Source organism: Tamandua tetradactyla, chromosome 15 (genome assembly GCF_023851605.1).
Source record: "Tamandua tetradactyla isolate mTamTet1 chromosome 15, mTamTet1.pri, whole genome shotgun sequence".
Lineage (NCBI taxonomy): Eukaryota > Metazoa > Chordata > Mammalia > Pilosa > Myrmecophagidae > Tamandua > Tamandua tetradactyla.
This window is the reverse complement of record NC_135341.1, coordinates 86,205,865-86,231,157: the sequence shown is the minus strand read 5'-3', so window position 1 is coordinate 86,231,157 and position 25,293 is coordinate 86,205,865. Positions and strand designations below refer to the sequence as shown.

Genomic DNA, 25,293 nt, shown 5'->3' with positions numbered 1-25,293 from the left:
ATAGTGTCTTTCTTTGTCTCTTTAAACTGTTTTACATTTGAAGTCTATAATTTGTTGGAAATTAGTATAGCTACTCTTCCTCTGTTCTGATTGTTATTTGCATGAAATATCTTTTCCCAACCTTTCACTTTCAACCTATGTTTATCCTTGGGTCTAAGATGCGTTTCCTATAGACAGCATATAGATGGGTCCTGTTTTTTAATCCATTCTGCCAGTCCATATCTTTCAATTGGGGAGTTTAATCCATTAACATTTAGTGTTATTACTGTGAGGGCAGTACTTTCTTCTACCATTTTGCCATTTGAATTTTATATATCATAATTTTCCTTCTTTTACCTTTACTGATAGTCTTCATTTCTACACTCTTCTCCACACCTCTCTCTCCTGTCTTTTTGTATCTGTCTCTAGTGCTCCCTTTAGTATTTCTTATAGGGCCGATCTCTTGGTCAATTCTCTCAGTGATTTTTTTGTCTGAAAATTTTTAAATTTCCCCCTCATTTTTGAAGGACAATTTTGCTGGATATAGAATTCTTGGTTGGCAGTTTTTCTCTTTTAGTAATTTAAATATATCATCCCATTGTCTTCTCACCTCCATGGTTTCTGCTGAGAAATCTATACATAGTCTTATTGGGCTTTCCTTGTATGTGATGGATTGCTTTTCTCTTGCTGCATTCATGATTCTCTCTTTCTTTTCAACATCTGACATTCTGATTAGTAAGCGTCTTGGAGTATGTCTATTTGGATCCATTCTGTTTGGGGTACACTACAATTCTTGGATCTGTGATTTTAAGTCTTTCATAAGAGTTGGGAAATTTTCAGTGATAATTTCTTCCATTTGTTTTTCTCCTCCTTTTCCCTTTTCTTCTCCTTCTGGGACATCCTCAACACGTATATTCGTGCGCTTCATGTTGTCATTCAATTCCCTGCTCATATTTTTCCATTCTCTTCCCTATATTTTCTTTTGCTTGTCGCATTTTACATGTTCCGTCCTCCAGTACACTAATCCTATTTTCTGCCTCTTCATATCTGACATTGTAGGTTTCCATTGTTTTTTTCATCTCTTCTACTGAGCCTTTTATCCCCTTAAGTTCTGTGATTTGTTTTTTCAGACTTTCAATTTCTTGTTTTTCCTTGCCTTCTTCATATCCTCCCTCAATTCACTAATTTGATTTTTGATGAGGTTTTCCATGTCTGTTTGAACATTCTGAATTAATTGTTTCAACTCCTGTATCTCATTTGAATTGTTGGTTTGTTCTTTTGAGTGGGCCATATCTTCAATTTTCCTAGTATGATTCTGTTTTTTGCTGGCATCTAGGCATTTAATTATCTCAGTTAGTTTATTCTGGAGATTATTTTCACTTTTTTTACCTAGGATTTTCTTGCTAGATGAGTTTGTTGTCTATCTGTTCTTTGACCTTCAGTTCAGCTTTTTCTGGACCTCTAGCTTAGGTTTTGTTTAACAGAGGATAATTTTTCAGTTGTTTTCTTGTTTCTTGCCCTGCTTGTAAGGTGCCTTCCCCCCCCCCCCCCTTAGGAAGGTCTACATAGGTAATATAGACTCCAGCCAGGTTTTCCCAGACTAAACTGTACTCCTATCAGGGGGAAGGAGTCACCTGCATCAGTTTTCCCTGAGGGTGAGACCCAGCAGGTTGAAAGACTTTCCTGTGAAGTCTCTGGGCTCTCTGTTTTTCCTATCCTGCTCAGTATGTGGTACTTGACTGCTTGCAGTTTCCCTCCAATATAACGTGATGTGGTGCCTTTAACTTCAGCAGACTCTCCCTGCTGGGGTGTGGTGGAGACAGAGGAGAGATTGTAATCTGGCTTTAATCACTTCACTTTTCTAGACCCTGGGGTCTGAACTCCTTGAGGGAGGGATTCCACCTGAGCTGGGCCCCACCCCTCTCTGGGGAAGGGCACAGGCTCCCGATAAACACTCAAAGAAGCTTAATTCTGCCTATGCCTGGGGCAGTGGAGCACAAGAAGCCCTGCAGGTGTATCCAAAGAGCAGTCAAGCTGTAGAAACACAGCCACCAAAACGAAAGAGAAAATCCTATTCAGAGCAGGACCCCTGTTCCTCGGGTTTGTCAATCCAGAGCTTAAGTTGGGATGTTGTTCTGTGTATCTCCAGGTCCTATGTGCGCCCTCCTTTACTTCAAGGCCCAGACCTTTTCAAATCCAAAAAACCCTGTTTTTTTTTTATTTGATTTATTTTTTTCCTTTTTCTGTCAGCCCTGCCCCCTCTGTGCCAGGGCAAAAACCAGTGTCCTCCACTTTTACTCGAGGTTCACCTGAGCTGGGGGCCTATTTTTAGTAGTCAGAATTTCTTAATTAATTCTGCAATTGGCGTTTAGTTGGGCTCAGTCCCTGCTGCTGGTAAAGTCCTTTCCTTTCCCCTCTGAGGGGCACTGGCTGCTGGGGCTTGGGGCACTCACGGTTCTGGGGGGGTGCTCGTGGCTGGTCCAGCTGGTCCAGACTGGGGTATGCTGTGTGTCTAGTCACTGATGTGGCCCCAGCAGTTGTTCTGTACTGTTCCTGGCTATTTATTAGCTGCTGTGGAGGGTGAACTGAATCCTGCACTTTGCTAAGCCGCCATCTTGGCTCCTCCCTCCCGGAATGACTTTTAAAAAGGGGAATTCATTAAGTTGGAAGTTTATGGTTCTAAGGCCATGAAAATGTCCAACTTAAGGCACCAACAAGAGGTTACCTTTGTTCAAGAAAGGCCCTTGAAGTTCAGGGTTTCTTCCTCAGTTGGGAGAGCACATGGTGACATTTGCTAGCCATCTCTCCCAGCTTCTTGTTTCATGAAATTCTCCTGGGGCATTTTCCTTCTTCATCTCCAAAGGTGTGTGGCTATGTGGGCTCTGTTGGTTTTGGTGGCTGTCCCCTTTGTATATTTTTGAATTTTGGTTGGGTTATCCTTTTTTATCTATTCTTTCAGTCTGCCTTTCAATTAGAGAATTTAATCCATTTTCATTTAAAGTAACTACTGATAATGCAGGACTTCTGCTATTTTGGTTTTTTTGTCTCTATAAGTCTTACATCATTTTTTATTTTTTTATTTTTACTTTTGACAAGAGAACATGTTTCCGGAGCCTGCCCATGCCAAAAAAAAAACAAAAAAAAAAAAAAAAAAAGAATGTGAACGTTTTATGTTCAATGCAGTTTAAATCTGCTTGAAAATAAAATGGTCAGCAAAACTTCTCATTGAGATTATATTTCTTAGATAGCACAGTATTGAATGATGAAATCTGTGCCAGTTTGAAGCTATTATGTATTCCAGAAAAGCCTGTTTTAATACTGATCCTATCTTGTGGGGGCAGCCATTTCTTTTAATCCTGTACATCATTTTTTTTTTAACATAACGACTACCCTTTTATTTTTCATGAAAACTCAGACCATCTTTGTGTGCAGTCATTGACTTATTAGCACCTTCATGTGTACAGTAGCTGTTATTTTTGTTTTAAACCACTGGCTTTAGTTTCAGTTTTTTAAGCGGTTACATTAACTTTTCCTCACTCATGACCTTTTTTTTTTTAAGAAGTTTTATTCACACACTATACAGTCCATCCAAATTGTGTAACCAGTGGCTCTCAGTGTAATCACAAAGTGTGCATTCATCACCACAGTGAATTTTAGAACATTTTCATTGCTTCAGAAAGAAAAGCCCATTACCCCTTGTGCCATGTATTATTGACACTTAGCACTGATGTGGTGCCTTTGTTATAATTGGTTAAAAAACATTAAAATGTTTCTGTTAACTGTAGTCCATAGTTTGCATTAGGCATATTTTACTCACTTACTACCCTATTATCAACACCTTGTAAGAGTGACATACATTTGCTCTACTTCATGGAAGCACATTCTTATATTTGTATTATTTACCACATTCATCATCTACAACAGGGTTCACTATTATACAGTCCAGTTTTCATCCGTTAGTTTCCCTCTAGTGACGCATATGACCCTAAACTTCCCCTTCTACAGCAATCACACCCACAATTCAACACTGTTAATCACATACACCATAATTTGCTACAATAACCTCTGTCCATTTCCAAACATTTACAATCTACCTTATTAAAAATTCTGCACAAATTAAGCTTCAATTCACCATTCTCTACCCTTAGTCTATTTTCTGGTAGCTGGTATTATAGGTGTTAACTCCACAAGTTTGCTCGTTTTAAGTAGTTCATATTGGTAAGACCATACAGTATTTGTCCTTTTCTGTCTGGCTTACTTCGCTCAACATAATGTCCTCAAGATTCATCCATGTTCTTCCATGCATCAGGACTTCATCCCTTCTTACAATGAAATAATATTCCAAAAAATATACATACCGCATTTTGTTTATCCATTCATTGGTTGAGAAATTGAGAGATACTTGGGTTGATTCTGTCATTTGGCAATTGTAAATAATTCCACTATGAACATCAGAGTGCAAATATCTTTTTGGGTCTCTGCTTTCAAATCTTCTGGATATATACCCAGTAGCAGCATTGTCAGGTCATGTTGTAGTTCTTTACTTAGCTGTCTGAGGAACTGCCAAACTGTCTTCCACAGCAGCTGCAATATTTAAAAATCCCAGCAGCAATGAATGAGTGTTCCTAGTTCTCCACATCTGCTCCAATAGATGTGGAGAATTGTAATTTTTTTTAATCATAGCCATTGTAGTGGGTGTGAAGTGATAGCTTATTATGGTTTTGATTTGCATTTCCCTAATAGCTAGTGAACTTGAGCATCTTTTCATGTACCTTTTGCCATATGTATTTCCTCTTTGGAATAAAGTCTATTCAAGTGTTTTGCCTATTTTTAAATTGGATTGTTTGTCTTGTTATTGTTGAGTATTGAGTTTATTGTTTATTCTGGATATTCAGCGCTTTGTGGATATGTGGTTTCCAAATATTTTCTCCCATTGAGTTGGTCATTTCTTCACCTTTGTGACAAAGTTCTTTGATGCATAAGTTTTCTAATTTTGAAGCAATCCCATTTACCTATTTTTTTCTTTCATTGCTTCTGCTTTGGGTGTTAAGTCTAAGAAACCATTGTCTGCCACAAGAACTTAAAGATGTTTCCCTACATTTTATAATCCAGTCTGTTATATTAAGATCTTTGATCCATTTTGAGTTGATTTTTGTATATGGCGTGAGATAGGGGCCCTCTTTCATTCTTATACATATGGCTATCCATTTTTCTCGTTATCATTTGTTGAAAAGGCTAGTCTTTCCCAATTGGTGGTCTTGGAAGTCCTGTCAAAAGTCACTTGTGAACTCTGAGAAGATGTCAGAACAGGGAGTTGCAGGCTCATTCCTCTCCAACAAACAGCTAATGGGCTGGCAGAAACGGACTGAAACAGTTGTTCTGGGGCTCCGGAGAGCAGGGGAGAACTTTACAGTTACCAGAGAAGAGCAGGCCTAAGAGACTGAGAAACTGCAGTACAAAACTGGGAGTAATTCACATAACTGAGGCTTCTGGTACCCAATCTCCTGACTTCACAGAGAGAAGCTTTGGGTCACCTTGTCTCTGCCTGGTAGGCTGCTGCTGACGTGGAAGCCCTCACCCCAAGAACAGTTGGAGACAGGCCCAGTTCTGAGCCAGCTGTTAGCTTGTGAATGTGGACCACTGGGTCCTGCTGGTTTTGTCTGTCTTAGACAGGTGCCACCTGTGCCATTGTTTCAGGCAGCTCAGGGGTGGAACCACTAGCTGTTTAAAATACTGTGCCTTATTAAAGCTGCGGGGAATCGGTTGCTGAAAATCACCGCCTGTTGGGCAGGCCAGGAAAAGCACACACCTGTTAGAAAGGCCTCTTGATGACAAGTGCCATCTGCTGGGCAAGCCAGGAAATCACACCCTTGGGAGCTGAAATAAAGGCTGTTTGGGGTCTTTCCTGACCCTCTCCCAGCCTATTTTGAAACTGGTCTGTGGCCCTTGAGTGGTGTTCTGGTGGTGAAATGCGGATGACCAAGGTTCAAAGAAGAGTCTTAACACATACTTAGTCAACAGCAAAATCCTGGACAAGGGAGAAAATCTGACCTTCAAAATAATCACATGAGGCTAATCATGCCAGATATCAGCAAAAAATTTACAAGTCACACTAAGAAACAAGAATGTAAGGCCCAGCCAAAGAAACTAATTTAAAAGTTGGAACAGATACAGAATTTAGAGCAACTACTCAAACATGTTCAAACAGAACTTCTAAGCCAGTCCAAGGAGATAAAGGAAAATATGGTTAAAGAGATAAAGGATATTAAGAAGACACCGGGAAGGGACAACCAAGTCAATAGGCCAAGCCCTTGATCTTGGGGGTTGCCCCTATGAAACTAATTTCTGCAAAGGACAGTCTAAGCCTAATTAAAGTTAGGCCTAAGAGTCACCCACAGAGAACCTCCTTTGTTGCTCAGATGTGGCCTCTCTCTCAGCCAACATGGCAAGCAAACTCACTGCCCTCCCCCTCTCTACATGGGACATGACTCCCAGGGGTGTAAACCTCCCTGGCAATGTGGGACAGAAATCGCAGGATGAGTCAGGACCTGGCATCAAGGGATTGAGAAAGCCTTCTTGACCAAAACGGGGAAGAGAGAAATGAGACAAAATAAAATGTCAGTGGCTGAGAGATTCAGAGTTGAGAGGGTATCTTGGAGGTTTTATTCTTATGCATTATATAGATAGCCCCTTTTTAGTTTATTGTGTATTAGGTGGTTAGAGGGAAGTGCCCGAAACTATAGAGCTGGATTCCAATAGCCTTGTTTCTTGAAGATAATTGTAAAATGACATAGCTTTCACAATGTGACTGTGTGATTGTGAAAACCTAGTGTCTGATGCTCCTTTTAACTAGGGTATGGACAGATGAATAAAAAATATGAATAAAAGATAAATAATAGGGGAAACAAAGGTTAAAATTAATTGGGTAGAAGGAAGTACTAGTCAAAGAGAGGGAGGGGTGAATATGGTATGTATGAGTTTCTTTTTTCTTTTTTAGTTCTTTTTCTGGAGTGATGCAAATGTTCAGAAAAATTATCATGGCAATGAATATACGACTATGTGATGATATTGTGAGTCATTGATTGTATTACATGTATGGAATATTTGTATGTTTTATTAATAAAAATATTTAAATGAAAAAACAATAAAAAGAAGACAACGTGCGAGTATAAGCGAGGTGGGTCAGACACAGGTAGATTGGGAACAACCTTGCAAGAATGACATTTCACTGTACATCTTTTCATACTTCCTGGCTTTTTCCCCCTTCTACCATGTTAATATATTAACTATTAAACTAATCAAACTAAAATTAAAAGTTATAAAGAGTTCTTTTTAAATATATTTTTTACTTTTAATTTGAAAAATTTAAAAACTTATAAGAAGTTGCAATGATTCCTCAAAAAACTCAATATTGAGTTGCCCTGTGACCTGGCAATACCAATACTTGTATATACCCAGAAGAGCTGATAGTAGTGACATGAACAGACATTTACACACTCATGTTCATAGTGGCACTAGCCACAGTTGCTAAAAGATGGGAACAATCCAGTTCCTTACCAACAGACGAGTGGATAAACAATATTATGCAGCAGTAAGAGGAAACGAGGTCCCAAAGCACATGACAATGTGGATGAGCTTTGAGAACATAATGCTGAGTGAAGTAAATCACAAAAGGACAGATACTGTGTGGTTTTGCTATTATAACTGGTAAAAGTAATATCAGAGGTTATACTGTAGAATATAGCAGACCTAGAGATACATAGAAGCTGGAGACAGGGGAAAGGCTACCCAGTGAGGTTGCAAGGGAATGAATAGAAGTGATGGTGACTCATTAGTGGGTTATAAGTAATGTTGCCATATTGAGGGTGAATATGATTGAAAGGGGATGTATAGAATCATGTACCCCACTGAATAAATCAACAATTATAAATACATTTTCATATGAACTATTTCAAAGGTTTGATATTGGACAAAGAGTCAGTAGTAGAGGGGTATAGAGGGAAACTAAAAATGCATGCTAGTTAACAGAAAGACACGAACAGTACAGAGCAGTACCAGGGGCAACTAACTGGGGAGGAGGCACAAGAGATAAGGGGTAGTTTTGTTTTGATACTTGATGAGGCTATGCTTATTGGGTTTTTTTGTCTCTATGGACCAGTGAAAATTGTCTAAAATTGAGAGTGCTGCTTTTTGTACATCCAAGTGTGGATTCTCTTAAGACATGGTTTGTTTATTTTGGACATTATCTATGATGCCCAATAGACAGAGGGAGCTGAAGGATACAATGACTGAGAAGCAGAATGGCGAATGGTGAGGGAATGTGGTGTGGCTACAAAAACGAAGGACATTGAGAGGCACACAATAAACCGAATAAACCTTAGGGACAATGTGTTGTGCGAAATAAACCAAAAACAAAAGAACAAATATTCTGAGGTCTCTTTCAAAAAATATTTGTAAGAAAATGGGAGCCTAGATTGTGAGCCCTTAGAGCAGCTATACTCAGTCTGAAGTTGTGTGTGTATTTCTAAATTCTGAGACCCTGAGCTGTGTGTGTATCAGCTGGTAATACCCCAGAACTTTGAGTAACTCTCTGACACCTAAGACCCAGAAATGGAATGCTGCAGTCCTGAAAGTTAGTGTAGCTGGATACAATAGCAGTTAAAGTAACCGATAGAGGTCAGGCCTCACTTAGAGATAAAAACGAAGCCAGTCTGGCTGGGACTAAGATAAATCAGAATACAGGGTAAAAGATAATGTATGAACTCCAGAGCTTCACCTACTGTATAAGACCAAAAGCAAAGAGGTTTATTATCTCTAGAACCTAAATTTTCTGTAACACACTGTGCTGGTTTGAAAGGATGTATGTCCCTTAGAAAAGCCATGTTTTAATCTAAACACCATTTCGTAAAGGCAGAATAATCCCTATTCCAATACTGTATGTTTGAATCTGTAATTAGATCATCTCCCTGGAGGTATGATTTAATCAAGTATGGTTGTTAAGATGGATTAGGTGATGACACGTCTCCACCCATTTGGGTGGGTCTTGATAAGTTTCTGGAGTCCTATAAAAGAGGAAACATTTTAGAGAATGAAAAAGATTCAGAGAGAGCAAAGCAGAATGACATAGCCACGAGAAGCAGAGTCCACCAACCAGCAACCTTTGGAGATGAAGAAGGAAAATGCCTCCTGGGGAGCTTCATGCAACAGGAAGCCAGGAGAAGAAGCTAGCAGATGACGCTGTGTTCACCATGTGCCCTTCCAGATGACACTGTGTTCAGATGTGCCTTCTCACATGAGAGAGAAACCCTGAACTTCATCGGCCTTATTGAACCAAGGTATCTTTCCCTGGATGCCTTTGATTGGATATTTCTATAGACTTGTTTTAATTGGGACTTTTCTCAGCCTAAGTACTGTAAACTTGTAAGTTATTAAATTCCCCTTTTTAAAAGCCATTCTGTTTCTGGTATATTGCATTCTGGCAGCTAGCAAACTAGAACACACCCAATCAAATTCAACCCATTAGGAGAACTCATTTAAGCAACCCAAACTCCTGGAGTCCAGCACAGGAATGAGGCCCTGTAATTCTGTACAGCTTAATGTAATATTTGGATAGATCTCAAACTATCATGGGCTGATAATTAAAAGTAGTAGTAGAGTCCCTTGAGGGTCCAAAGGAAGCAAAAAAACCATTAAACTTTCCCATCTGGGAAACCCCAGGCACCCTTTTAGCTATTAGGGACTCCCAAGAAAATAAACGGAGCCCTTGATTTTGAGGTTTGCCCTTAGGAAACGTATTTCTGTAGTAGAGAAGCTAAGTCTACCTGTAATGAGACCTATAACAAAGCACAAGAGTTGCTTCCAGGAAAGCTTTTTGGTTGCTCAGATCTGGCTTCTCTCTCTAAGCTGAACTCTGCTAGGATCATTGCTACCTCTCTACGTGGGACGTGACATTCAGAGGTGAAAGTCTCCCTGACAACGTGAGGCGTGACTCCTGGGGATGAGTCTGGCCCTGGTACTGTGGGATCAGCAGCGTCTTCCCGCAAGAAGGCATCAGTGGCTAAGAGATATCAAATAGACAAGAAGCTATTCTGGAGGCTACTTTCACGAAAGCTTCAGTTAGACAGTGCTAGTTGCCGTGAAACCCCAAGCGGCATCACCCCTGTTAACTCTTAAGAACATATAGGGCTTGAACTGAGACTCTGTAAAAGTTTCATGCACTATGTTTGCTTTCCTGGAGCCTGTAATTTCCAAATGTATTCCCAGGCCAGATATATCCTGAAACCCGGAGGGATCAGTCTCTCCAAGATTATCAACTAATCCCATCCCCCTTTCCTTTAGTGTCAACACCCCTTCTCAACGTGAAGAAGTCAGAACAGGCGCTGCCTAAAAGATCCCTGTGGATTGGGAGAAGGATCAAAGGAGAAGCAGGAGTTATAACTGAGAATATAGGATTTAACAAATGAGGATGACTACTGACTGAATCACTCTATTGTTTTATTCTAGCCTCCAGTATTTTGGAGTACCTAGAAGGAAAATTCTGAAATAGTGGAATGGCAACCCATAGGAAACTCTGAAATCTGTTCTGTAACTACTTATGAAGTAGTTAGAACATTATTCATTTTCTTTTCTCTCTCTATATATTATATTTCACAGTAAAAACATTGATAAAAAATAAATATGAATGTGACGGGGGAAAAAAGTACAGAAAGGTCCCTTGTACGGATCACTCAACTTCCCAAGTGGTAACATCTTACATAATTACAAGAGATTACCCACACCTGGAAACTAATCTTTGCACGGTGCAGTTGCACAGTACAATCAGTTACAGTATAGCCCTTACTTGGATTTCTCCAGTATTTGCATGCATTTGTTTTTTTGTATGTCTTTGTATATAGTTCCGTGACATTGTAACATGAGTATAGATTTCTATAACCACCACCACAATAATTTTTCATTTAAATGAAAATAATCAATTTTGCAGTATACCATTTATACTAAAAACAAAATGGCAAGGCTATATTTTCTATATGTAAGTACTTGTTTGACAATGTATCATATGAGCTCTCTGTAAGGATATTTACCAAAAAAGGAAGTTTATACATGAGAATTGAGTAGTTCAGATAGGGGGATTTTCTTTTATCTGTGTTATTTGAATTTTTTAGAACTAGAATGTTTTATACACCATCTGTACTTTAAAAATAATTTAGAATATATGTAACTAAGAACACAAATATAAATTTTAGTAATTTCTTTTAATGGCATTGATCTGGAAGTGGGATTATAGTGGAGAAAGAAGGATCAGGGATTGAGGTAGATTTGCATTTTATTGTGTTTTCTTCTGTATTGTTGATTTTTTTTAATCATGTGCATGTTTGATTTTTTTCATTGAAGGAATTTTTTAATGCTAATCGAATTTTGGAGGCTTCTTCTATGGAATATTGTAACTCAGAATGGCAGTATCAAAATAGTGGCTATGACTTGCTTATATAAATTTTAATATATACATGTACAAATAAGTATAGATCTATAAATTTATAAGCACCTGGAAGCATATGATCCCATAACGTGGGTCTCTTTCAGTGGTGAGATTTTTGGGTAATTTTAATTTGCTTATTTGTAGTCTTCTGGATATTTGAATTATTTTACAATGAGCTTTTATATCATCTCCCATTCTCCACCTCCACCAAAATCTGTTTTAGAAGAAAGGAAAGAAAGGAAGAAATCTATACCCCACTTTTTGAAATTTGAGAAAATTGAGGGCAGTTTTTATAGTGACTCTGGGTTTGTCCTAATTTTACTACCCATTCTGTATTCTGTGGAGTCTGATATAGAGGGTTATAATCAGTTTTAAATTTAATATTTAGTAAATGAAAAAAAAATTAAGTGGATGTTGGGGAACTCATGTAAGGTAAATATTCTTATATGCTGCTTTTTTTTCTAGAAATCTCTTTTAAATAATTTAAAACAAATAATAGCTAATATATATTTTTAAATATTCAAAAATAATGCAAACGTCCCTTAATGTAATGTTCAAAATTTTTAAAATTCCTCAAAAATGAAAATTGTTTGGATACTTTTATGTTATCATGTATATGGTAATATCACATTTATCTAGAGTTTACTGTAAATTTTGGTTCTGTTTGACTTTGGATAAGTTATTTAAAGTCTCCAGCTTAATTTTCCCATCTGTATGATAGAGATAAAAACATTCTGTAGGGTTATTTGGAGGGATTACTTTGCAAATAACTGTTACAATGATGCTGATTATAAAATTGTTTTATTTTCATTAGAAGATTTTATTTAAATGTAGAATATGGTATTTGTATATAGTAAAATGTTTTAAATGAGATTTAGAAATTGTGCTATTTTATTCACAGATTACTTCCTTTTGATTGCTCCCATTTTTGTCGTCTTAAATGCTTTTATTTGGTAAATTGAATGTTTTGTGTTTGCATAGTTTTTTTTATTTTTTATTTTTTATTTATATATTTTTTATTAATTAAAAAAATAAACTAAAAAAACAGAAATCATTCCATTCTACACATACAATCAGAATTCTTAATATCATCACATAGTTGCATATTCATCATTTATTAGTACATTTGCATCGATTTAGAAAAAGAAATGAAAAGACAACAGAATAAGAAATAAAATGATAATAGAGAGAAAAAAAAATAAAAACCTATACCTCACATGCAGCTTCATTCAATGTTTTAACATAATTACATTACAATTAGGTAGTATTGTGCTGTCCATTTCTGAGTTTTTGTATCCAGTCCTGTTGCACAGTCTGTATCCCTTCAGCTCCAATTACCCATTATCTTACCCTATTTCTATCTCCTGATGGTCTCTGTTACCAATAACATATTCCAAGTTTATTCACTAATGTCGGTTCATATCAGTGAGATCATGCAGTATTTGTCCTTTAGTTTTTGGCTAGTCTCGCTCAGCATAATATTCTCTAGGTCCATCCATGTTATTACATGCTTCATAAGTTTATTCTGTCTTAGAGCTACATAATGTATATACCACAGTTTGTTTAGCCACTCGTCTGTTGATGGACATTTTGGCTGTTTCCATCTCTTTGCAATTGTAAATAATGCTGCTATAAACATTGGTGTGCAAATGTCCGTTTGTGTCTTTGCCCTTAAGTCCTTTGAGTAGATACCTAGCAATGGTATTGCTGGGTCATATGGCAATTCTATATTCAGCTTTTTGAGGAACCGCCAAACTGCCTTCCACAGTGGTTGCACCATTTCACATTCCGACCAACAGTGAATAATTGTGCCTCTTTCTCCACATCCTCTCCAGCACTTGTCATTTTCTGTTTTGTTGATAATGGCCATTCTGGTGGGTGTGAGATGATATCTCATTGTGGTTTTGATTTGCATTTCTCTAATGGTCAGGGATATTGAGCATCTCTTCATGTGCCTTTTGGCCATTTGTATTTCCTCTTCTGGGAGGTGTCTGTTCAAGTCTTTTTCCCATTTTGTAATTGGGTTGGCTGTCTTTTTGTTGTTGAGTTGAACAATCTCTTTATAAATTCTGGATACTAGACCTTTATCTGATATGTCATTTCCAAATATTGTCTCCCATTGTGTAGGCTGTCTTTCTACTTTCTTGATGAAGTTCTTTGATGCACAGAAGTGTTTAATTTTGAGGAGCTCCCATTTATTTATTTCTTTCTTCAGTGCTCTTGCTTTAGGTTTAAGGTCCATAAAACTGCCTCCAATTGTAAGATTCATAAGATATCTCCCTACATTTTCCTCTAACTGTTTTATGGTCTTAGACCTAATGTTTAGATATTTCATCCATTTTGAGTTAACTTTTGTATAGGGTGTGAGATATGGGTCTTCTTTCATTCTTTTGCATATGGATATCCAGTTCTCTAGGCACCATTTATTGAAGAGACTGTTCTGTCCCAGGTGAGTTGGCTTGACTGCCTTATCAAAGATCAAATGTCCATAGATGAGAGGGTCTATATCTGAGCACTCTATTCGATTCCATTGGTTGATATATATATCTTTATGCCAGTACCATGCTGTTTTGACCACTGTGGCTTCATAATATGCCTTAAAGTCCGGCAGCGTGAGACCTCCAGCTTCGGTTTTTTTCCTCAAGATGTTTTTAGCAATTCGGGGCACCCTGCCCTTCCAGATAAATTTGCTTATTGGTTTTTCTATTTCTGAAAAATAAGTTGTTGGGGTTTTGATTGGTATTGCGTTGAATCTGTAAATCAATTTAGGTAGAATTGACATCTTAACTATATTTAGTCTTCCAATCCATGAACACGGTATACCCTTCCATCTATTTAAGTCTTCTGTGATTTCTTTTAACAGTTTTTTGTAGTTTTCTTTGTATAGGTCTTTTGTCTCTTTAGTTAAATTTATTCCTAAGTATTTTATTCTTTTAGTTGCAATTGTAAATGGAATTCGTTTCTTGATTTCCCCCTCAGCTTGTTCATTGCTAGTGTATAGGAACACTACAGATTTTTGAATGTTGATCTTCTAACCTGCTACTTTGCTGTACTCGTTTATTAGCTCTAGTAGTTTTGCTGTGGATTTTTCAGGGTTTTCGACGTATAGTATCATATCATCTGCAAACAGTGAGAGTTTTACTTCTTCCTTTCCAATTTTGATGCCTTCTATTTCTTTTTCTTGTCTAATTGCTCTGGCTAGAACTTCCAACACGATGTTGAATAATAGTGGTGATAGTGGACATCCTTGTCTTGTTCCTGATCTTAGGGGGAAAGTTTTCAATTTTTCCCCATTGAGGATGATATTAGCTGTGGGTTTTTCATATATTCCCTCTATCATTTTAAGGAGGTTCCCTTGTATTCCTATCCTTTGAAGTGTTTTCTACAGGAAAGGATGTTGAATCTTGTCGAATGCCTTCTCTGCATCAATTGAGATGATCATGTGATTTTTCTGCTTTGATTTGTTGATATGGTGTATTACATTAATTGATTTTCTTATGTTGAACCATACTTGCATACCTGGAATGAATCCTACTTGGTCATGATGTGTAATTCTTTTAATGTGTTGCTGGATTCGATATGCTAGAATTTCGTTGAGGATTTTTGCATCTATATTCATTAGAGAGATTGGTCTGTAGTTTTCTTTTTTTGTAATATCTTTGTCTGGTTTTGGTATGAGGGTGATGTTGGCTTCATAGAATGAATTAGGTAGCTTTCCCTCCACTTCAATTTTTTTGAAGAGTTTTGAGCAGGGTTGGTACTAATTCTTTCTGGAATGTTTGGTAGAATTCACATGTGAAGCCATCTGGTCCTGGACTTTTCTTTTTGGGAAGCTTTTGAATGACTAATTCAATTTCTTTACTTGTGATTGGTTTGTTGAGGTCATCTATTTCTTCTTGAGTCAAAGTTGGTTGTTCATGCCTTTCTAGGAACTTGTCCATTTCATCTACATTGTTGTATTTATTAGCGTAAAGTTGTTCATAGTATCCTGTTATTACCGCCTTTATTTCTGTGGGGTCAGTGGTTATGTCTCCTCTTCCATTTCTGATCCTATTTATTTGCATCCTCTCTCTTCTTCTTTTTGTCAATCTTGCTAAGGACCCATCAATCTTATTGATTTTCTCATAGAGCCAACTTCTGGTGTTATTGATTTTCTCTATTGTTTTCGTGTTCACAATTTCATTTATTTCTGCTCTAATCTTTGTTATTTCTTTCCTTTTGCTTGCTTTGGGGTTAGTTTGCTGTTCTTTCTCCAGTTCTTCCAAGTGAACAGTTAATTCCCGAATTTTTGCCCTTTCTTCTTTTTTGATATAGGCATTTAGGGCAATAAATTTCCCTCTTAGCATTGCCTTTGCTGCGTCCCATAGGTTTTGATATGTTGTGTTTTCATTTTCATTCGCCTCGAGATATTTACTAATTTCTCTTGTAATTTTTTCCTTGACCCACTGGTTGTTTAAGAGTGTGCTGTTGAGCTTCCACGTATTGGTGAATTTTCTGGCACTGTGCCTATTATTGATTTCCAACTTCATTCCTTTATGATCTGAGAAAGTGTTGTGTATGATTTCAATCTTTTTAAATTTGTTGAGACTTGCTTTGTGACCCAGCATATGGTCTATCTTTGAGAATGATCCATGAGCACTTGAGAAAAATGTGTATCCTGCTGTTGTGGGGTGTAATGTCCTATAAATGTGTGTTAAGTCTAGCTCATTTATTGTAATATTCAAATTCTCTGTTTCTTTATTGATCCTCTGTCTAGATGTTCTGTCCTTTGATGAGAGTGGGGAATTGAAGTCTTCAACTATTATGGTAGATGTGTCTATTTCCCTTTTCAGTATTTGCAGTGTATTCCTCACGTATTTTGGGGCATTCTGGTTCGGTATAAATTTTTATGTTGTTATGTCTTGTTGAATTGTTCCTTTTATTAGTAGATAGTATCCTTCTTTGTCTCTTTTAACTGTTTTACATTTGAAGTTTAGTTTGTTGGATATTAATATAGCTACTCCTGCTCTTTTCTCGTTGTTATTTGCGTGAAATATCTTTTCCCAACCTTTCACTTTCAACCTATGTTTATCTTTGGGTCTAAGATGTGTTTCCTGTAGACAGCATATAGAAGGATCCTGATTTTTAATCCATTCTGCCAGTCTATGTCTTTTGATTGGGGAATTCAGTCCATTAACATTTAGTGTTATTACTGTTTGGGTAATACTTTCCTCTACCATTTTGCCTTTTGTATTATATATATCATATCCAATTTTCCTTCTTTCTACACTCTTCTCCACACCTCTCTCTTCTGTCTTTTCATATGTGTCTCTAGTGCTCCCTTTAGTATTTCTTGCAGAGCTGGTCTCTTGGTCACAAATTCTCTCAGTGACTTTTTGTCTGAAAATGTTTTAATTTCCCCCTCATTTTTTGAAGTACAATTTTGCTGGATATAGAATTCTTGGTTGGCAGTTTTTCTCTTTTAGCAATTTAAATATATCATCCCACTGTCTTCTTGCCTCCATGGTTTCTGCTGAGAAATCTACACATAGTCTTATTGGGTTTCCCTTGTATGTGATGGATTGTTTTTCTCTTGCTGCTTTCAAGATCTTCTCTTTCTCTTTGACCTCTGACATTCTAACTAGTAAGTGTCTTGGAGAACGCCTATTTGGATATATTCTCTTTGGGGTGCGCTGCACTTCTTGGATCTGTAGTTTTAGCTCTTTCATAAGAGTTGGGAAATTTTCAGTGATAATTTCTTCCATTAGTTTTTCCTCCTCCTTTTCCCTTCTCTTCTCCTTCCGGGACACCCACAAGACGTATATTTGTGTGCTTCATATTATCATTCAATTCCCTGAGCCCCTCCTCAAATTTTTCCATTCTTTTCCCTATAGTTTCTGTTACTTTTTGGATTTCAGATGTTCCATCCTCCAGTTCACTAATTCTAACCTCTTTCTCTTGAAATCTGCCATTATAGGTTTCCATTGTATTTTTCATCTCTTCTACTGTATCTTTCATTCCCATAAGTTCTGTGATTTGTTTTTTCAGACTTTCCATTTCTTCTTTTTGTTAATTCCTTGCCTTCTTCATGTCCTCCCTCAATTTATTGATTTGGTTTTTGATGAGGTTTTCCATTTCTGTTCGTATATTCAGAATTAGTTGTCTCAGCTCCTGTATCTCATTTAAATATTGGTTTGTTCCTTTGACTGGGCCATATCTTCAATTTTCCTGGTGTGATTTGTTATTTTTTGCTGGCGTCTGGACATTTAATCACCTTAATTAGTTTATTCTGAAGATTGCTTTCTTATCCTACCCAGTATGTTGCCAACTGTCTGTCTGCGGGTCCCACCAGCAAAATATGTTGTGGCTCCTTTAACTTTGGAATGCTCTCCCTGCTGGGGGCGTGGTGGAGGCAGAGGAAAGGTTGTAGTCTTGTTTTAATGGCTTCAAATTGCGAAGCCCTGGGATCTGAATTCCTTGAGAGAGGGATTCCGCCTGAGTTGCGTTTCACCCCTCCTATGGGGAAGTTTCAGATGGTAGACAGCCCTGAAAGCAGCCTGTTTCCACGCCTGGGGCAGTTGTAGCCTATGCAATCCCGGCGCCGAGTCCAGATGCATCCAAGCCTCCGCACAAAGAGCCGTAGAAGGCTCCACTTAGTCCCCTTTCCTCCCTTTCAGTCAGCCCAATAGGTGACTTCTGCCTTGATCAGTTTCGCCTGAGCTGGGGTCCACTTCTAGTAGTCAGAATTTGTTTGTTAATGCCACTATTGGTGTTTGGTTGGACTCAGTCCCTGCCACTGTTGGAGACTCTTTCCTTTCCCTCCAGGAAGCCGCCCATGGGGAAAGGGCGCTGGTCACTGGTCACTGGCCGCCGCGGCTTGGGGAGCCCACCGCTCCGAGACCCTCAGCCGGTCCGGGAAGCTGCCTGTGGGGGAGGGGCGCCATTCGCTGGCTACCGCGGCTTGGGGAACTGGCTTTTCCAAGACCCGCAGCCGGTCCGGGAAGCCACCTGTGAGGGAGGGGCGCCGGCCAGCAGCCTCCGCGGCTTGGGAAAGTGCGTGCGGCTTGGGAAACTCACTGTTGCAGAGTCTCGTTGCTGGTCCAGCTGGTCCAGACTTGGGTACGCTGTGTGTCTGGTCTCTGTCGTGGCTCCAGGAGCTGTTCTGTACTGTTTCTGGTTATTTAGTAGTTGCTCTGGGGGACGAACTAAAACGCGCGCACCTTACTAAGCTGCCATCTTGGCCCCTCCTCCTGCATAGTTTTTTGTTCAGCACATTTGTCCATCAACTTATATTAATACCAATGTGGTATTTGAAGAATTCATCCAGTCTGTTGTGATGGCTCAAGTAAGGATAAGTCTTGACATTTGTGTTACTAGTCTAAAGCTGTGTTAATCTGAAAATGAGACTTTGCTAAACAGCATATGTGCAACAGGTGAGCTAATCTATATAGTCACTGCACATAAGTGAATTAATGCTTTAAAGTTTGGCTTACACCACTTGATAAAAGACCTTTCTGTTAGGTTTTTGGCAGGATCTTAAAATGCAGTTTTGTTCTAAATTTGAGTGATCTAATGTTGCTTCTTTGGACAGGGGGTATATAAATAAATTTTATCTCTTAGATTTTTTTATTTCTATAATTAAGAAAAACATAATAAATGTTGATGATCTATTAAAATAGCAGAAAATGTGTTTGAAATGAAAGTAACCCTTAGGTTTTATTGTAGAGACACATATAAGAACATGTCATTAATCCAGTTTTTCAGGGAATGAGGGAGGAATTCTGCTTAAGTGAATTTATTTGGTGAAATATATTTCTGTTATCTCATTTTCCCTCAGTATTACGCTGCCAGTTGTCAGTTCCTTTGTCAGTGTACTCGTCTAGAACAGTGTCTGGCCCACCTACTACCTATGATCACATCCTTCTGCTGAGAATAATTGATTTCAAACATGAAAATCAAATTAACAAAATATACAAGGAATTTTATGTTAAATAAAATCAGTAAGAGGAGAGAAGGCTTAGCCTGAGAACTGCAGTTACTGACTAGGGCAAGGGTTTTGTGAAAGCTAATTTGAGAGCTGGGGTTTTATATATATATATATATATATATATATATATATTTTTTTTTTTTTTTGCTTACTTTTGTGTTTAGGGTTTTGTTCCAGTGGATTAAAGTTGTTTGACTGTTAGATAAATGGATTATGGGTGGTAAATATAGACTTACCTTGTATAGTCAAGAAATGAGTGAGTTTCAGTTACTAAGAGTTACAGAATATAACTGAGATAACTGGTTTTTAAGAAATAGAATATTTATATATAATTTTTGCTTAATCCTTTGCGAGCATAATTTAGTGTCTCTTTGGCTCAGGTGCTGTGGCTTCCTGCTTCCCCTTTCAGAGGCTTCCCACTAATCTAACTAAAATAAAGTGAATGGTCAGGCTTCAACCTTGTCTCTGCTCAGGCTTCCATCGTGTCCATTGTTTTCAAGTCCGTTGACCTTTCTACAGTCCCTGGAACTTCCAGCATGCTTTCCCTCTTCTGAGCTTTCCCTTATGCTGTTCCCTCTGGCTGGAATGTATCTCCTTCTCCTTGCCAGTGGTTTGCTCACTTTTTGTTCTGTATTGTTTTGTTTTTGGTTAGTTCAGCTCAAACTTCACCTCTTCAAAAAGTCTTCTAGACTTCAAGTCCCATATCTTATATGCTTCCTTTGCATCATTTATGTCTATCATAGCACTTGCAGTAATTGTCATTAAATAGTTAATTTTGAAAATCCTTGTTCAGTGCTGCCCTTCATAGTTAAAACGTGGGCTTGATGAAGTCTGTTCGCCATGATATTTTTAATATTCAGCCTAGTGCAGCAGTCACTCAATCAGTGTTCATTAAATAAGTAAATGAATGAGCAGTGCTCAGAAAAAGTTATTCATATTTCTTTGCACATATGTAGAATGCTTTGTTGAAATCTTATTTATAGTATTAACCAGTTTTTATTATTTCAGATAGTCCTGGGTAAAGGCTTATGTAAATCTGGAATTTTTAAGTTTCAATTTTAAAAAGTGAGCAATGAATATAAATATATATTTCTCTCTTCTTTTTTTTAAGCATAAAGTGCCAGTAGTTTTATGGGAAGGCAGCTTTTAGGAAAAAAAGTATTTTAAAGATTTATTCTTGTTAAAAAAATAAGATAAAATTTAAAAATTAAAATAATTTATTCTTGTGCACTCTTCTTTTTATCTTAAGAAGTAGTGAAATTTATATAAAAATATTTTCCTATAATTTTTTAAATGAATTACCACAGATATAATACTGAGTCAAAATAAAACTTGTTCAAGCAAAGCAACACTCAGTTCTTCTATATAACTGTGTACATTTCAGGGGCATAAATGTGCTAAATGTTTATGTGTCTTTTAATTTTCTGCCCCAAGTCTTGATAGATGGGATTAACATGCAGCTTTAAAGGGTGGAAGTAAATAAAATATTGAGTAAATAATTCGTTTAACAACTGTTTCTTGAGCTCCTGTATTGTGCCAGGCCCTGGATCTATAACAGTGGATGAAACAGACAGGGGTCCTGCCCTCGTGGAGTTTGCGCTTTGCTTGGGGGAGACGGACCCCACTCTGATTATCACTAAAATGAATATGTAATAACAAACTGATGTATACCCTGCAAGGATGAGGTAAGGGAGCATTAAGTAGAAGTCCTTAGACTAGTCTGGGTAATGGGAGAGGGACGGTTGTTCCTGAGGAAGAGACATTTGGGGAGAACTTAGAAGAAGGAGCAGTTAACCAGGTGAAAGTGCCAGCAGAGCCAAGAGCATACGCAGAGGCCCTGAGGCAGCAGGAGTGTGGATGTGAGGAACTGACATAGGTTAGTAGAGCTGGATCAGAGAGATGTGTGGGGAAGTGATTCAACACAGCACTGCCGAGGCTGGCAGAGCTCGTGACCACAGGCCACTGTGATGGGTAATTTCAGGTGTCAGCTTGGCTAGGTGATGGTGTCCAGTTTGGTTAAGCACTCATTGCCCTCATTGTTACTGTGAGGTATTTTCTGATGGCTTTGCATCTGTAATCAGTTGATTGCATCTCTGGTAGATTGCTCTATAGTCAACAAAGGAGATTGCCTTCACCAGTGTTGGGATGTGCCTCATCCAATCAGTCGGAGGTTTTAAAAGTCAGAAAGAAAAATGTCTGCCTCTCCTTCAGCCAGCCAACCCTCCTGGGGATTTCACCTCTGTCTTTGTTGGGGTTTCTAGATTGCAGCCTGGCCTGCAGGCTTTAAATGGGCCACATTTCACTTTATCCGAGTTCCCAGCTTGCAAAATTCTGCCCTGCAGAACTTAGACTTTCCAGTCTCTACAGTTGTAGTGTACATCAGGTCAAGTACTGAGAGAATACTGGATAAAGTTATACTAGAAAGCTACTCTCGGGGCTATGAGGGCAGTTCAGTAGTAAAATTATCGCCTGCCATGCAGGAGACCCGGGTTTGATTCCTGGCCTATGCATTCCCAAACAAACAAACAAGCAAAGCAACAAAAACAAACAGTACAACAAATGGTGCTGTAATAACAGGATACACACATGGAAAAAGACTGAAATTTGACCCCACCATAACAGCATACAAAAAATAAATAATAAAAAGCTACTGTCATTGCCTTTGAGAGGTGGTATATAGCTAACATTTGTTTCTTGTTTTATTGTTTTGTGTATTTTCCAAACTTTGAGGCAGAAACAGGTATTTAAAATTAGTAATGTCTGCCATTTAAATATACTACCTTCCTGAAATTTAATTTTTAGCACTGTCTTTTTCAGGAGTGTTACAAAGTCTGTAAACACTGATATAAGTAATTACACAAATTTATCCATACTTATCTTCACTTTCTTCCTGCCGTTATGTTTAATGTTGTACCATTTTAAAAGGATTTCTGGCCAGAATTGCTAACTTCTGATTGGAATGGGGAGGGGTTTTCATTCTGAGACCATCTGTGAGCGTTGCATTGTCGGAAACTGACAAGAGTCCGCGGCAGATGGTGAGGTCACAAAGATTAACTTTTTGATATTGACACAATGTGTTCATGAAGCTGGAAGAAGAAATCACAATTTTTTATTTTTTTTAATCTGTAGAAGAGTTTGTGACAGGAAGAAGCATGCAATTGTTGAGTCTGGATGAAACAGAATGCATCAGTGCACATGACTGATTCATCTTTGAAGAATTACCAGTTTTGCCAAATGTGGAAACTTCCTTAAACATTCAGTGTCACACTCATTTACTTTCTAGACACTTTTGACGGTTTGTCGTATATTGCATGTAATGTTTAAAGACAGTGTAAAAGAAATATAAAAGCTTTGAAAATAGAGATGTATATATTTTTGAGATGTATATATTTTGGTTGAAGTTACAAGCTTTTGCTCAAAAACAGTGCAACATACGTTTTAATCAGCTTTTGATTAAATGACAGAGTTCACTATATCACAGTTCCCTTTTTTTCTTCAAATTTTATTATTATTTTTTTAAATTTTTATTAATTAAAAAAATTACAAGAAACAAACATTCCCAACACATACACTCAGCAATTCACATCACATAGTTGCATATTCATCATCATGATCATTTCCCAGAACATTAGCATAAATTCAGAAAAAGAAATAGAAAAATATAACAAACAGAAAAAAAAAATTTTACAGGCCATACCCCTTACATCTAGCATTTCAAACTAAATCTATTTTAACATTTGTTCCCCCTATTATTTATTTTTATTCCATATGTTCCTCTCATCTGTTGACAAGGTAGATAAAATGAGCATCAGACACAAGGTTTTCACAATCACACAGTCACATTGTGAAAGCTGCATCATTATACAATCATCATCAAGAAACATGGCTACTGGAATACAGCTCTACATTCTCAGGCAGTTCCCTCCAGCCTCTCCATTACATCTTGGATAACAAGGTGATATCTACTTAATGCATAAAAATAACCTCCAGGATAACCTCTCCACTCTGTTTGGAATCTCTCAGCCATTGACACTTTGTCTCATTTCACTCTTCCCCCTTTTGGTCGAGAAGGTTTTCTCAATCCCTTGATGCTGGGTCTCAGCTCATTCTAGAGTTTTTCTCAGTCCCTTGATGCTGAATCTCAGCTCATTCTGGGATTTTTGTCCCACGCTGCCAGGAAGATCCACACCCCTGATAGTCATGTCCCACGTAGACAGGGGGAGGGTGGTGAGTCTGCTTGCTGTGTTGGCTGAAGAGAGAGGCCACATCTGAGCAACAAAAGAGGTTCTCTTGGGGGTGACTCTTAGGCTTAATTTTAAGTAGGCTTGACCTATCCCCTGTGGGGTTAAGTTTCATATGAACAAACCCCAAGACTGGGGGCTCAGCCTATAGCTTTGGTTGTCCACACTGCTTGTGAGAATATCAAGAATTCAACCTGGGGAAGTTGAGTTTTCCCCTGTTCTCACCATTCCCCGAAGGGGACTTTGCAAATACTTTTCCACTCACTGATCAAATCACTCTGGGATTCATCAGGGCATCACCTGGACAAACCAACAAAATCTCATGTCCTATACAAAGTTCCATGTACTTAAGGTGTTCAATCAACTATCTACATAAGTTATATTAGGAGATGCACTAGTCAAAGTATAGATTTGTACCAAATAAACATTTTTTGCTTTAGTCTCACACATTAGTTGAAATTTTAAAATATTAAGTACCATCTATTTTCAGCACACTGTAGTAAAGACATTCTTTTGTTCTTCCTCATGCAAAAACATTTTTTAAATTTGTACATTTAGTCACTATCACTATACACTCTAGGCATTCCTAGATTACACCATCTCAATTTTTATCATCTATCTTTCTTTGTGATTTCATTTATGCCCCAGCCCTCCTCCCTCTATCATTCTCATATGCAGCTTCATTCAGTGTTTTAACATAATTGTATTATTGTTTTAACATAATTGTATTACAGTTCCCTTTCTTTTTAATTCTTTTTTTATTTTTATTTTTATTTATTTATTGGCAGTTTCCTGGAGCCAGAGCCGGGGTCTCTGGCATGGCAGGTGAGAATTCTGCCACAGAGCCACCGTTGTCCGCCCTTAATATTCTTTTTATAATGTTTATCTTAATGTTAAGATTGTATTTGAAAGTTTGCTGCATACCTGTCTTTTCATACTGTGGGGTCCCCTGTGCCTGGCTTAGGGCCTTGCACATAGCGGTGTTCAATATTTGCCAAATAAATGAACGAATGAATGAAGTTACTGCCTTATCTTGTTAATTTTAGAAAAGCTTCTTAGCCACAATTAAACATTTTTCTTTTTTTCTGTTTTAAAGTTAGATTTGCTTCTGATATTTCTACTTCTACCATGTGTGAAGGATTTTTTTTTTTGAGGAAGAATTCTTAATTTGTCATGAGAAATTAGTGAACCGCTTTTCTCCCCCATACTGAGTATTTATCTTGTTCTATTCAGTGTCCTAATAAATTTGCATGTTTAGATCTCATTTAATAAAGTAGCTGTACTATTATTATTTTTCAGTTGAAGAAATTAAAGCATGAAGACATTAGGGTAAATTCGTTTAAGAAATCCATGTATTTTGGCTCCATTTCAAACATTTGTCATTTAGGTAACATTTAGAGGTTCTGGTTTGTGCAAACTTTGGTGAGGACATAGATACAAAGAGAAAATTAAAATTGTGCTTTGTTCTGTCAAGCTCATTAATGTGCCTAAGTAGTATTTTTATTGATAGCCTCTTGCTGTAGTGTGCTGAGATAATAATATTCTGTCAATTTCTCCTTTATTTGTAAAAATAACTCTATTGAGTCCTCTCAGTAGCCTACTGCTTTACCTGTAAGAAATACATGCAGTAT

The 25,293-nt window shown here is 37.7% G+C and overlaps 1 protein-coding gene across 4 annotated transcripts in view; it reads left to right on the top strand.

The window, feature by feature from the left end:
* Positions 1-25,293, top strand: part of TFDP2 (transcription factor Dp-2) — a 218,285-nt gene that overhangs the window by 17,132 nt on the left and 175,860 nt on the right. The gene's annotated exons all lie outside the window — the stretch shown is intronic.